Source organism: Myotis davidii, unplaced genomic scaffold, assembly GCF_000327345.1.
Source record: "Myotis davidii unplaced genomic scaffold, ASM32734v1 scaffold420, whole genome shotgun sequence".
NCBI lineage: Eukaryota > Metazoa > Chordata > Mammalia > Chiroptera > Vespertilionidae > Myotis > Myotis davidii.
Genome location: NW_006294421.1, coordinates 180,271 through 194,673, shown reverse-complemented (window position 1 = coordinate 194,673; position 14,403 = coordinate 180,271). Strand labels below are relative to the sequence as shown.

The following is a 14,403-nucleotide window of genomic DNA, read 5'->3' as shown; positions in this document are numbered from 1 at the left end:
ATGCCTTTGCAATATAGGAACTAGATGCTCAACCATGCCTGTCATTAGTTCCAGCACCTAGGAGGCAGCATTTCTGAGAGAAAAAACAATAGCAACACTTGGTAATTCTAAATGCCTGAAATTGTCCTACGGAACAAAGGACTATTTACAAAACTTCTGTGTTCTTCAAGATACTAGATTTGTGGTAACTTGGTTTTGTTCTCATAGAAGTTGTGTCAGGTGTAGAGGTGTCAGCTACTTCCTGTGCCTACAGTGAAGCCTCCCGCCATCAGTCCTGAAGATTGCAGCTAATACCTAATATTTGTGGAGCTCTTCCCATTTTGAACAATTTTCTATGTGTTATTGCAATTAATAGAGTAACCCTGTGAGTTGGTAGGTATTACATTACTAGCCCAATATAGTTGGACATTATTTGTGTGTTCATATGTGTACATAAGAAATAGAGAGACCTTGAACCAAAAAAGAACAAGCTAAAATTCTCAGACACTAAATCTACTCTTTTCTTCCCTAAACCACATAAAATCTTAATCCAACATGTTGGAATCAAACACATCTTTGCAACCACTTGCTAATGTCAGTCTTTTTAAATTTTATGGTTATTAATAGGAGCTTAGTGGTATTTCATTGTGGTTTTAATTTGCATTTCTCTGATAAATAATGACATTGAGTATCTGTTTATATACTTTCTGACCAAGCATATGTCTTTTTTTGTCAACTGTTCAAATATTTTGCCCATTTATTTTAAAGGACATATCTTCTTACTAAGGTATTGTGTTTTTTATATACTAGTATTATGGGTAGAAGTCTTTGGTTAGATAGATATATGTATTATGAATATTTCCTCTCAATTTGGAGCTTGTCTTTTTGTTTAATTAACTGTTTCTAAGAACAAACATTTAATTTCAATGAGTTCTAATTTGCAAATACATTTACATATTAGATGATGAAAATTTACTGAAATGAAACTATAAGTATTATTTACTAGAAAATCTACATATACCAAATGAGTTCATATTGGTAAAATATATATATATATACATTTGTGTGTAGATACATAAAGATAAAGATCTGAAAGGGCAAATACTACAAAAGGACATTATTACTAAGGTAATAGTGAAAATCTGATATTTTAATTATTTTAGTTTTGCTTGTTAGTACTTTCTTATTTTTTTACAATACACATGTTCCACTTTTATAATAATAAAGGTTTTTTAAAAATTATATAAAATAAGAAGTGAAAGTATCTTATTCTTCCCTTCTAAACTCATCCTTAGTGATAAGCTCTCAACATTTTAGTGTCTTTTTCTATTACTACTTTTATGTATACACATAATATTCCAAAACTATATAAGTAATTTTGGTAACTCACAGTCTAAAAACTTAATATAGCATACGCATCTCATAGATTCAGACGTATCAAAATGTGTTGATTATTTCTCCTTTGTTGGATACATAACTTGTTCCCATTTTTGTTGGTGTGGTATCAAAGCATTGGTGCAGTAAGTATCCTGGAATATATGATCTTAAGAAATCAACATTCAACAAGTATTTCTTGAGCATATGTGCTGGGCTCTGTTCTAGGCGTTAAAGATATAGTTGTGAACAAAGCAAAGTTCTGATCGTCAGGAATTTACTAGCACAGGGTAATGAGCAAAACTGTTAACAAGAACAAACTTCCTTGATATGTTAAGACTGGGAGGAAAACAGGTCAAAAGTGATCCATAACTATTTAATTTTATTTTAAAAACTTCACCAAAAATCTTATAATAATACAAAAGTAAGGGCATACTGTAGCAAGTGAGATTCAAATAGTGTACTATCTGAAAACACAAGAGTGCATTGCATATATTCAATTTCTCACAGTTAGTTTATTTAAGAATAAGAAAGCATGGGTTATAAATTCAGATTAATTGTTAAGAACAAGTATATATATATATTCTAGACTCCACTTACTCTCCTCATAATACTTTCATTTCCTATATAGAAATAATCTCTGTACTTTTAGTGGTGGGAAAATTTTTGGTTTACATCTTTTCTTCAAGAAGTAAAAGCCCTGAATCCCTCAGCACTACAGAGACAGAGAATAGGCACATGGATTTATTTTTACCAATATGGTGCTCGCTCTTAGTTTTAACAGACAGAGGATAGGAGGTTGGAAGCTAGACACTTGAACAGTAGTTAGCAGAGGAAGCAGCTAAGTTACTGCTGTAGACCTGTTACTATGCCTCTTGATTCCTGCTTTTTATTTCTATTTAACAACTTTTCTGACCCTCGGAAGCTCTAAAGCCTGATCCTTGGCCTCCCATGGATTCTGAGCCCATAACATATTCTAATAATTCTCCTTTTGCTTGGCCAATTTTTTTTATTTTTTTAAATATATTTTATTGATTTCAAAGAGAAAAGGGAGAGGGGGAGATAGAAACATCAATGATGAGAGAGAATCATTGATCAGCTGCCTCCTGCACACCCCCTACTGCGGAATCAAGCCCGCAATCAAATATGGGACCCTTCAGTCCACAGGCCAACACTCTATCCACTGAGTCAAACTGGCTAGGGCTTGTCCATTTTTTAAAAATCTCTTTTGCTTGCAATTAAGCACTTTAAGTGGAACAGCTATTCCTTTTAACCTGTTTTTCAGCATCTACCACAAAATAAGTTCTTCCTTACTACAAGAGTTGTGAGAAATATAGAATAAATAGAACAGACACATGGACACATGTCATTCTTCAATTAGTCATTCACTTATGTAACAGTCAAGAACTATTATTAAATACCCAACTATACAAAGCACTGCTCCAAGCTTTGGGGAGTAGGGAGACAACTCTAACATTTGTGAAGCGAGAGCAAGGCAACAGGGATTGCCTTTAGACCCCTGAACTCATGTTAGGTGACCAATGCATCCACAGAGTGTTTTACTTGATCGATGTGCCTTCGCAATTCATTTAATCCACTATATTACACAAAATATTTTCTACTATTTATTTTGCAATTCCTCACTTTTTCAGTAACAGGTTACCAGTAAATGGTGCCTGGTCCTAATGTGATGTATTTGCCTCTTTTCACCCTTCACAGCAGTAGCATTTACCTGAAAATGAATAAATGCTTTGTGCAACTAAGCGGTGTTCCCGCGGAGAGAGTTCAATAAATTAAAGCAAAGTGATTCGTGCAAACATTAAAATAAAGCATCATCTGGTGTGTTATGGTTCTTCAAGTTGGCTTTGCCTCGTACAGTGATTCTAAGGAGGAATTAACCAGAAATGGGAAAGGGTAGTATTCCAAACTTCCTGTTTCATTTAAGGGCCTAAGGTTACTAATGAAGCCGTTTTTGCAGCAGGCAGGAAGAGAGAGAGCCGGGGACAACCTTCCTTTTGCATTCCCCCAGCTATCTTTTAGTCTCCAGTACTCTTTGTTCTTCCTTACCACATCAAAGTGGCAAACCCAAGTTTTAGTGCTTACAGTTTAAAAAGAATTCAAGCTTCCTTCCAAGAGGAAGAGTATCCTTCTCCTTGATATTAAAAAGGGCAGAGCTTTCTGATAAGGAGTGTGCCCTAAGCAGCCTTTAATATTTAATGATGGTATCATAGAGGTATTGACTTGAGAGTGAACAATAAATTCTAAAAATACCCAGAAGCTCATATCAAATGAATCAGAAAAATTGATTTTCTTTTTAAACATGAGCTTGCCATGGGAAGTATTTTAATATGGCAGAAACAGAGCCAAGAAGCTTAGATTTAGAATGAATGAGGCATGGAAGATGAATTACAGGACAAGGTGCTATTTATGGAGAATATAAAAAGCAAGTGTGTAGACAGGTGGGGGAAGCAGGGTGACTTGTTGAAATATGGAACCCCGTGAGGGCACATTAACACATGATCCAGAGAAAACATGGAAGATGCCAAGAAGGAACTGAGATTTACAGAGATGGTCTCTACAAAGACCAAATACTAAGTACACATGATATTTTTGTAACATCTCTTCATTATGGTTTAATATTAAACCCTTCAGCCCTCTTAGCCAGGGGAAGCTCTTCAACCATTTATTGTAGGATCCATTATGGTACAATCACCAACAGAATAGTCTAGAGGGGCTAGAAGCTTTTATTGCATGTGTCTCTTCAAAACCCAAGGCTAGCTTAGACTAGATGACTTCGCTTTGAGTGAAACACCAATTACTAAAGGAAGGCAGGCATTAAACATAACTGAAGTTTCTGTGAACAGGACAGCCATAAAGTGATAAATGACTACGCATGGATTTAATATTGTACCCTAGATGCAATATAAAATAATTTGTCAATCACCAGTAGAATGAAGGTAGGCAATTGCTGGCATCCATCTTATCTTTTCATTAGTTGTTAAAATGAATCATGAGAGTCACTCTTTCTACTCACATTTTGTGAGCAGGTTGTTTATTAATATTATTAAATTTTTCTTTACTGATATTTTGAATAAAATGCTTTAAAAGGAATGCATTATCTTTAATATTGTTTTGCTAAGAGGCATTATGTCAGTATTTATTATCTATGTTATCCCTCTCTATTTTTTTCATTTCTTATAGGAATATATGTTACTCTCCTCCGCCCTGCCCCCCCCCCACACACACACAACCTGCTCCAACTTCACTAGATTAGATGATTTCCTCTTGAGATGATAAAACCGGGGTACAAAAAAAGGAAAGAATTGCCTCAGGCCAAGTACTGGTTTAAGAACATAAAAATAAGAATGCCAGAACATAAAAATGACCATTAATCTGCCTTGCTGTTCAGCTAGCTCCTGATTGTGACAACATTTTGCCCATTACTTGTTTATTTTGTGTACTTTTGAATATTCACATTTTAGTGATCATCCCCTCCCCAAATGAGAATACACCTAATATGAAGGAGAAAGGAAAGATTAAATGCTATGCTGTATAACACAGTTCATTTTACATGTTTCCTTGATTGATGTACAGATCTTGCAGATATGAACCTGATCCTACAACATTCCTTATTTCTATGCTGCAATGCCTGTGGCCCAGCAATGACCAGTTTTGTCCTGATGTCTACCATTACTGCTTTGTAGACTAGTGCCTGCCATTCCAGAGGAAACAGCATGAAGCAAAGCATTCGGTGTGTACCACTTGGGCTCATTGCCAACGTACACTGGATAGTTCAGGAAGAAAAAGAGTATGAATGGTTATTTACCAAATTATTTCCTCTTATTTCTACCCCCAACATGATATCTCAGGAACCAAACATTTTAAAGATATTTGTATTGATTTTAGAAAAAGAGGAGGGGAGAGAGAGAGAGAAAAACATCGATCTACTGCCTCCTGCATGCCCCCTCTAGGGATTGAGCCCACAACCAGGGCATGCGCCCTGACTGGGAATGGAACCAGTGATCTCTCGGTGCATGGGATGATGATCAACCAACTGAGCCATACTGCCCAGGAACCAAATCTTTTTGACATTTTGTTTTTAAGTACTATATTGTTCTTTTCCGTTCTGCTTCTGTGCCCACCATCTTAGCTCAAACACTCATTCATTCACACCAAGTTCACTGAAATGATGACCTAAGAGATTTCCACATCAGACTAAGGTTTTCCCTATCTTCAAAAATTATATATGAATAGTCATAGTTATTTTAATAATATGTTTCTTTTACATACCCTTCCCACTCTACATCTCCACTCGGTTAAAATTAAACAACATAAATCATAAGGTTGAATTTAAAAGTTCTCACAATCTGGCCCCCACTATTACTTCACCATTTTGTTTTCAATATATCTTTACATGAAAACTCTAAGGCAGCCAAGCTTTTCATTTATTGTTTCACAATTAGATCAACTCGTAATTCCAAGTACCTGGGTGACTTCCTCCTTCTCTGCTTCTCTAAGTCCTACTCTTCCTTGAATATGCAGTTTCAGCTGCTCTTCCATTAGAGGAAATCTCTTCTTCTGAATTCCTACCCCAGCCCTCTCCCTTAATATACAGACTCAGGGAGCCAACGCCTGGTTAGTAGGCATCACAAACATAGTTGTTCAAAATGTAGCTCTACATGCACTCCTTGCCACCCCCAGTTCCTTTTCTATCGTCTCGTTGGGTACGTGGCACCACCATCCATCTGATATTTGGTTGAGTCCCATTTTTCCTCATTCCTCACTTTCAATTCATTCACAACTCCTATCACTTCTACTCCCAAAATATATTTCACATCTTTCAACGTTTCTTTATGGTTACTGCTATCACTACGGCAGAAACCACCATTACTTAGCCTTCTAGCATGTCTCTCTCCCACTCAAACACAGTCTCCACAAAACAGCCATTAAAATAAGCAAACATCAGATCCTTCCCTCCCCTGCCTGGAACTGTCCACATTTCTTATAAAGTTTCTACTCCCAAAATATATTTCACATCTTTCAACGTTTCTTTATGGTTACTGCTATCACTACGGCAGAAACCACCATTACTTAGCCTTCTAGCATGTCTCTCTCCCACTCAAACACAGTCTCCACAAAACAGCCATTAAAATAAGCAAACATCAGATCCTTCCCTCCTCTGCCTGGAACTGTCCACATTTCTTATCATGACCTATAGGCTCAGCATAAAAAGGTCCATCTCTAACCTCATTTTAGACCACTCTCCCCATGGCATGTATGTTACAGATAAATCGGCCTTCTGATAATTCCTAGATACACCACTAGGATATATATTTTTTTAAATTTAGGCTTTAAAATTTACACTTGGAGCCACCTGTCTCCCCACAGGCCCATTGATCTTGGCTGGCCGGCTTCTCTTTCAGGTCTCAGTTTCTGAGAGGTCTTTATTAACCGCCCTAAATAATTCAGGCTACCACCCCATTATTTTTTATCACAAAGCCCTATATAATTCCTTCATAGCACTCACCACACTCTCTACTTATTTGGTTACTTATTTGTATACTTGATATTGTAGCCTTTAAAAAAATCATCTGTCACCATGTGGAATGTATGCTCAATGAAGTCAAGGACTAGGCCTGCCTGTTTATCTTTGTATTTCCAGCACTGAGCACCGTGCCTGGCATAAGGGGTGCCCAGGGAGGATTAGTTCATTGACTGAGCATTGCCTTTGGGGCATAGATTATTAACCTCTCCTTAGTGCTTATCATTGTTGTAGACTTTTATCTTATAACATGTTACTTCCCCAATGTCTAGTAAAGTACCCTACATATACTTGAACTTCAATACTTTTATCTTGTCAATGTTAATGACATAGGAAACTTGAATTGTCAAATTAAGTGTATGGGTTTGGGTTGAGTGTTTACTTGTTGGGAATCAGCTTATTACTCCTTGAATAAAAATTTGAATGGTGTTAAGGAACTTTGAATAAGTAGCCCTGCCAAAGAAAACAGCATAGTCATGTAAGAGGACTGAATTAGCTATGTCAAATTTAGTACAGCTTTGTCTTGAATTCAGTATATTCTAAGAAAAAGAGAATTATTTTCCTCTGACTTGGCAAAGACATTTATGCAAAAAGTTTGAGGCCAAACTGATGGTGAATGAGCCGATCAGCTGCCTTCTGCACACTCCCCACTGGGTATGTGCCTGCAACAAAGGTACATGCCCTTAACCAGAATCGAACTTGGGACCCTTGAGTCCACAGGCCGATGCTCTATCCACTGAGCCAAACCGGCTAGGGCCAGATATATTTTTTTATAAACAGACACAGAATATAAGTTTTGGCTGGGGGTCGGGGCATATAAATGAGAGGATAATAAGGAAGGAAGAGTCCTTCAGCGGTGTCACCAAGAGCCTGACTTGTTTGCTATTGATTAGGGCAGTAAGTAGTACACAGAAATGCAGACCAGTTAGGGAGGGGGAGTTTTCAATTTTCTTCTTTGTTTGCTTTTTCTTTTTATGTGTTAGAGGAATGGAGGAGTTCTGGCTAAAGTTTTTCACTTAAATGTCTTCAAAATAAATCATTTATAATAATGTCTTGAGAATATGCATACATTTGAAATGAGTAAGTTCCATATGCCTCATGCATTTCCCTGCTTCATGTGTAGTCTCAGCTCTGTGAGCAAATGGACCACATCCCATCCAACGCTCATTAAGAAGTACTTGCAGGTTTCCTGTGGCAGATGGGGGATGAGTGGATGGAGTTGGCGGGCTCCTCTTGGAGAACATTTTTTTCTTTTGGCTTCCTTGTTTGGATGTTTCAGAAGAATGCTTCTTTATCTCTTTGCAATATTGTTCTACTTCGTTTTATGAATCGCAAGTTTTTAAGTTATTCTTTTATTTTCTAAGTTCATAATTATTGTGGCCAAATTAAATTCTAAGATTCCATGAGTTGGCAGTTGAGGTAAAATCACTTCCTTACTTTTAATAAATCACAAACTATGATCAGGAAACATATTTATGTTTTTTCAGAATTGTCTAATTTACTTTAGAAGTAAGCCCGGACTGTTGAAATCAAGGTGTATGCAAATAGGAGGCATGATTCATTTCAAATAAGAACGTTTATATTAAAAAAGAATTCAAATTGTATTCTTTTGTAGAAGGCATCTGTAATACAGTCAGGTGCTGCTTAACAATGGGGATCTGTTCTGAGAAGTGCTGCCTTAGGCTATTTCATTATTCTGAGAACCTCAGAGAGTGTACCTCCATGCACCTAAACGGGATGCATTACTGCTCTAAGTGCATCTGCTGTCCTTATGGTTTATTTACAGCAGCATCACCACAGACACATGAATAATGCATTTCCCTACCACATTAGGACAGCTTAAGCATCACTCGGTGTTAGGACTTTTTCATCTCCATTATAATCTCACTAGAGGCCTGATGCACGAAACTTGTGGACGGGTAGGGTCCCTGGGCCTGGCCGGTGATCAGGGCCAATCTGTGGGACAACTGGCACCTGCCTTGGCTGGCCTGGTGCTGCCCACTCACCAGCCCCGCCCCCCATTGTTGCCACTGGTCACTTCCCTCTGCGGGGCAACTGGTGGGGTGATTGGGGGGCCCCTGCTGGCACCCGCCTTGGCTGGCCTGGTGCCGCACAATCACCAGCCCTGTTCCCCGCTGTCGCAGTGGGTTGGGTCCTGTGGGCTGGGGGCAGCTTCTGCCTTGAGCGTCTGCCCCCTGGTGGTCAATGTGTGTCATAGTGACCTGTCATTCTGTTTGGTGGATTTGCATATTAGACTTTTATTATATAGGATGGGACCACCATCAAATATGCAGTCCATCTTTGAAATATCAGTTATTGTGTGTGACTATACATTAAAAGGATTATTGTATTTATTGAATTTTAAAAGTTATCTTAACACTTTATTAGTTATATTTACATTGAACTGATACCTTGTATAGTTATAAAGATTTTAGACAACTTATATTGGAAAACAAGACAATGAAAAGAAAACCAGAAGGAAAATCAGTTAAAATGAGCAGAAAAAATGGGTACATTTGTTGGAAACATCTATTCTGCAGCGTGCTTCATGTTTTCTGAGAATAATGATATCTTTTCTTGCCCTAACTGGTTTCAGTGGATAGAGCATTTGCCTGCGTACTGAAGGGTCCCAGGTTCGATTCCGGTCAAGGGCATGTACCTTGGTTGTGGGCTCATCCCCAGTAGGGGGTGTGCAGGAGGCAGCTGATTGATGTTTCTCTCTCATCAATTTTCTAGCTCTCTATCCCTGTCCCTTCCTCTCTGTAAAAAATCAATAAAAATATATTTTACAAAAATGTCTGCTTTAAAAAAAATGATATCTTTTCTCATTCACCTTCTCTGTAATTCTCACACTAACACTGCTGTGCTGGCCCTATTTACTTACTTGTCCACTCTAAATTAATCAGATGCAATGTTAATTTGATAAATAAATACATATGCAACATTAGGTATCCAGCCTGTGGTAGAGACAGAAAAAGTAACAGGCACAAAGCTTTTCAATCACTTGTCTCAACGCATCTAACCACTCAGTGGCAGAGCAGAGCCACAGTTCAGAAACCCAGAACACTGCTCATGATTCAGAAGTGCTTCACTAAACAAGTGATGCCTGGAGACTCCCGACTTCCCAACACCTTGCATACTACAGGGCGTTGCTCTGGCTTCACTTGGCCACCACCAAGGCTCTACTAGAGCCTTTGGCATTTTTCCTGTCTGTGTGTTTGTTTGTTTTTCCGCATGAGCGAACTCACCTTTGATTCTTATACATTTAGAAAGATTCAGTCCGAAGGTCTCTTGCTGCTGGCTTTCAAGTCTCTTTTCAGGAGGATAAGCAGTGAGCATACTTAAATGAATGTGAATTCCATGTTATTTCTACGTTCAGACCAACAGTTAGAGAAATGTCAGCCTTCTGTTCACCTCTCTCTCCCGATGCGCTCAGTGTCCACTCCCCTACTGCGCTCTGCTCTAGAGGGCAGAGCTGTGAGGACCACCCTCGACGCCCCCCTTCCCCTTGCCTTGTGGTTGGATTTGGCCTGTGGAAAACCTAACCAAGCCATGGTGGAGGGAGGAGAATAGTGGTGGTGTGTCAATTTCCCTGACTCCCTCAGTGTGGGTGGAGCGAAGAATGGACCACCTGTGGCTGGCTGTATCCTGGATAGTGCCACTGTGGTCTCCTCACTGCCTGTGTATGTCTTTGGGGATAGGCTTCTATTAAAGCCTCAATGGATCCCCCTAACCTGCATGTGCTGTTTCCTGCTGTGATCCCAATTTATACTGCACATGAGTGGTTCTGTGTGCTCTATGGATTTTAGTGGGGGGGGGGGGAGTCTTTAAATCTGTCCTTTTCTGAAAGTTTCATCAGTGGACAGATCACTTCACCTTCATTTGTTTTAATGGATTTTAAATCGCTTGATTCAGGAGGACTGAGAGGATAAAATGAAATAATTTAGGTTTTTGTGAAGTACCTGGCACATGGCAGTCTTTTTCATTTAAAAATAAAATTAATGCTGATTGAAGAGCTCTATTTTCTTCTAAAATGTTACCTTATTAAGATGCCGTGTGCTTCATATTTAGCATCTGTAAGTATAATTTGGGCTTATTGTCATGGATTCTACTAAATTTATACTCAATGTCAACATTAAAAGAACACAAGACCTATGGTAATAACTACAGTTGACCTGGAATTAAGTAATAATACACATATAATTTTCTTTCTTTTTTGCTGGAGCATCCTGTTTTCCTCAAAATAGTACAGGCCATAATGCTTGCTCAATAAATTACTCATTGCCTGTTTTTGGAAAGGAATGAAATGGAAACATAACAGTGCCTAGAAGGTTCAGCTCCCATTCTATTTTAGAATCCTATTTTTATGTTCAACTCTCAATGTCAATTCTCAGTGCTATTATTACGGGGCAATAGTAATTTAGGTAACGTAAGTAAATGTTCTATATTTATTTCCTTAAGAGTTCACATGTAAAACTGATATGACATATAGCAGCAAAAGGTTACCCTTCCCAAAAGTTGTATTTGACTTGGAAGTGTGCAGCCTGATATGAGCATAGAGGTGGTGATTACAATGCAGGCGGGTAGGATGAAGTTGGTTTTCTGTTTTATGCTTGCTAGTTTTGTAATTGGAAAGCCTTAACTATAAGGCATCTACATTCCCCCCATTGACTATAGTACAATAAGAACATAGTGACCAACTGGGGATGTTATGAAACTGAGATGGATGTTAAGCAGGAAGGAAAGGGAGGAAGTTATGGGGGGAGGATTGCCCGCAACCTTTGTACTATCATATGTGCAAAGCTGAAATAACACTTACGTTTACTTTTTCTGTATTTCAACAAGCAGACACATAAAAATTCTTAATTTATTACTCCTCTCATGAAAAATCTGCAGAATCACCACAGATAAATTTACTGACGGTTCTTTATTCCTTCTGTTGTCCGGTCTCCAGCTCACTTTTGCCAGCACCAGCATTGGCCTCTGCAGTCCCCCTGACTTTCTCCATTCTGTTCTGTTTCTTTCGCTATTTGCTCCAGGTGTTCTCATACAGACCATGCCTTGCAGTGTACATTTGGGTTCATTTTTCTTTGCCTAATCCAAGTCATAAATCGTGCCAAAGCCAGTTGTCTCCCCACCACCAAAAAGCGTTCTGAACGCAAATATAAAAGTGACATCTGGTACAGTCTCACATGTTTTGGCGAGTTTTTCATGACTTTATGTCTGGGGCACTGTTGCCTCCCCGGGGTGAAGGATATTTATACCATTTGTTTCCGCTGAAGTAGTCTGTTGGTCATGACCGTTTTGGTCCAGAAAGTCCCTGTGTCATTCATAATGACAGCAAATCTTCAAATAGCCAGGGAGGAAAATCTTTCATTTACTTTTAAGAAAGCTAATGGGATATGATCTGAGGACACTTCACCTCTGTGGTCTTTCTCTCCAAAGTCCACAATTTCCAGGCTAAGCATGAGACAGACATCAGACAAATCCTAACTGAGGGGCATTAGGAAAAGTGTCAGACCAATACATCTCAAAACTGTCACGGTCATCGAAACAAGAAAAGTCTGAGAAGCTGTCATGTCCACGAGAAGCCAAAGCCAACAAGATGACTGAATGTAATGTGGTGTTCTGAGCAGGATCCCGGAACACAAAAGGGTTAGGTAAAAACTAAGGAAATCTGAATCAAATATGAATGTTAGTTAATAATGATGTGTCAATATTGGTTCATTGATAACAAATGTACCATATTAATGATATTCTAATCTATTAATTATAGTTACATGAAAACTCTCTGTACTATCTTTGCAACTTTTCTGTCAACTAAATCTTTTCTAAAATTAAAAGTTTTTTCTTAAGTATCAACCATAATGAGGTCACTCAAAAAGAGATCACAACCTCTTATTTTTACTCATCTTCCAAACTGTGCCAGGATCCGTCTTCTAAACCAGTGATGGCAAACCTTTTGAGCTCGGAGTGTCAGCATTCTGAAAAACCCTTACTTAACTCTGGTGCCAAGTCACATATAGAAATTTTTTGATATTTGAAACCATAGTAAAACAAAGATTTATATTATATTTTTGATATTTATTTTATATATTTAAATGCCATTTAACAAAGAAAAATCAACCAAAAAAATGAGTTCGCATGTCACCTCTGGCACGCGTGTCATAGGTTCGCCATCACTGTTCGAAACACAAGCATGATGATAAATGTTCTTGTTTCAGTACCTGCTACTACCTACTGCCTATGGATGATACTTTACCAATTCCATTGGTCCATACTGCTCTCTCCTTTCCCTCAGGGTCTGTCCATTAGTATTGCACTTGTCAACAAATAACAGAACACGACCACAATGCTGAAAATAATAGGGGTTTATTTCTGACCTAACCAGGAGCCCAGAGTTGGTGGTTATTAGTGGAGTTTCAGTGGCTCTTGCTGCTCAGAAATTCTCCTAGGCTTTCCCTGTGAACACAAATGAGCTACTGTAGCTTCAAAACAGGGAAGGGGAACAAACAGGAACCAACAGCCAAATTTTTCTCTTTTTCACTACCCTGCGCTCACTCCTTGTGCTGTCTGCTTACTTCTAATTGCCCAGAGCCCTGTCCCATGCCAGCAAAGAGCCCTGCTTTCTCAGTCTCTAGAAAATCAGGAGCTAAGTAATCATTGCTGATATAGCCAATCCTCAGCTTCTGTCATTCCAAATAGATCCCGTTACCATGCAGTTTCTATTGTTCTCTGCAGGGGACTCCAGTAATCCCCTTGCATTAGCTCTAACTCCCAGGCATTGTTAGAAGCTGATGCTCCCAGCTGCATCTGAGTGGTGTCTGCTATGATCACCTCACTCTAAATTACTACAGTCCTGTTCCAGGGAAAAGCATTAACAAAAAACACATAAAGCAGAGAAGCTTTCAGCTCACCAGTTTGACACCCGCCTGATGAGCAGAAAAAGGGAGGATATTTTTTTTACACCAACCTGAAGGAAAGGAACAGATTTCTTTTCACGTGAATTTCCTGAATCATTTTATTTGTCTTTTATAGATTAACAGAAGCATCTGCTAAAGGAGTTGATTACTTTGGGTTTGTGGCAACTCTGTTTTCTGAAGCTGAAGATGAGGCACATATCAGAGAAAGAGAGACAGGAGGATTTTATTGTGGATTCAGGATAGAATATTTGAAGTGAGAATTCCTTTTAGAAAAGGCCTGGAAGGCAGCTCATGGCCTAAAAGCAAAGAGCCTGGGCTATATACATCCACACTGTCTGGATTTGAAACCCTGCTCTACGCGTACTATGGCTTGTGCTTTTGAGTAAAATCTTGGGGTTTTTTTGTGCCTTAATTTCATCATCTGAAAAGTGGTGGTGATAATAGTAACTGCCCAAAATATTGTGTCGATTAGTTGACTTAATGCATGTAGTGCTCATATAACATTAGCTCTTGTTATTATCATTAGCAATAATGTAAATATTACAAGAGAACAATAAAATTGTTCTCATTATTTACATTTTCTTA

The 14,403-nt window shown here is 38.5% G+C and overlaps 1 protein-coding gene across 9 annotated transcripts in view; it reads left to right on the top strand.

Moving 5' to 3' along the window:
• ARHGAP24 (Rho GTPase activating protein 24) overlaps positions 1–14,403 on the top strand; it is a 537,541-nt gene that overhangs the window by 415,111 nt on the left and 108,027 nt on the right. The gene's annotated exons all lie outside the window — the stretch shown is intronic.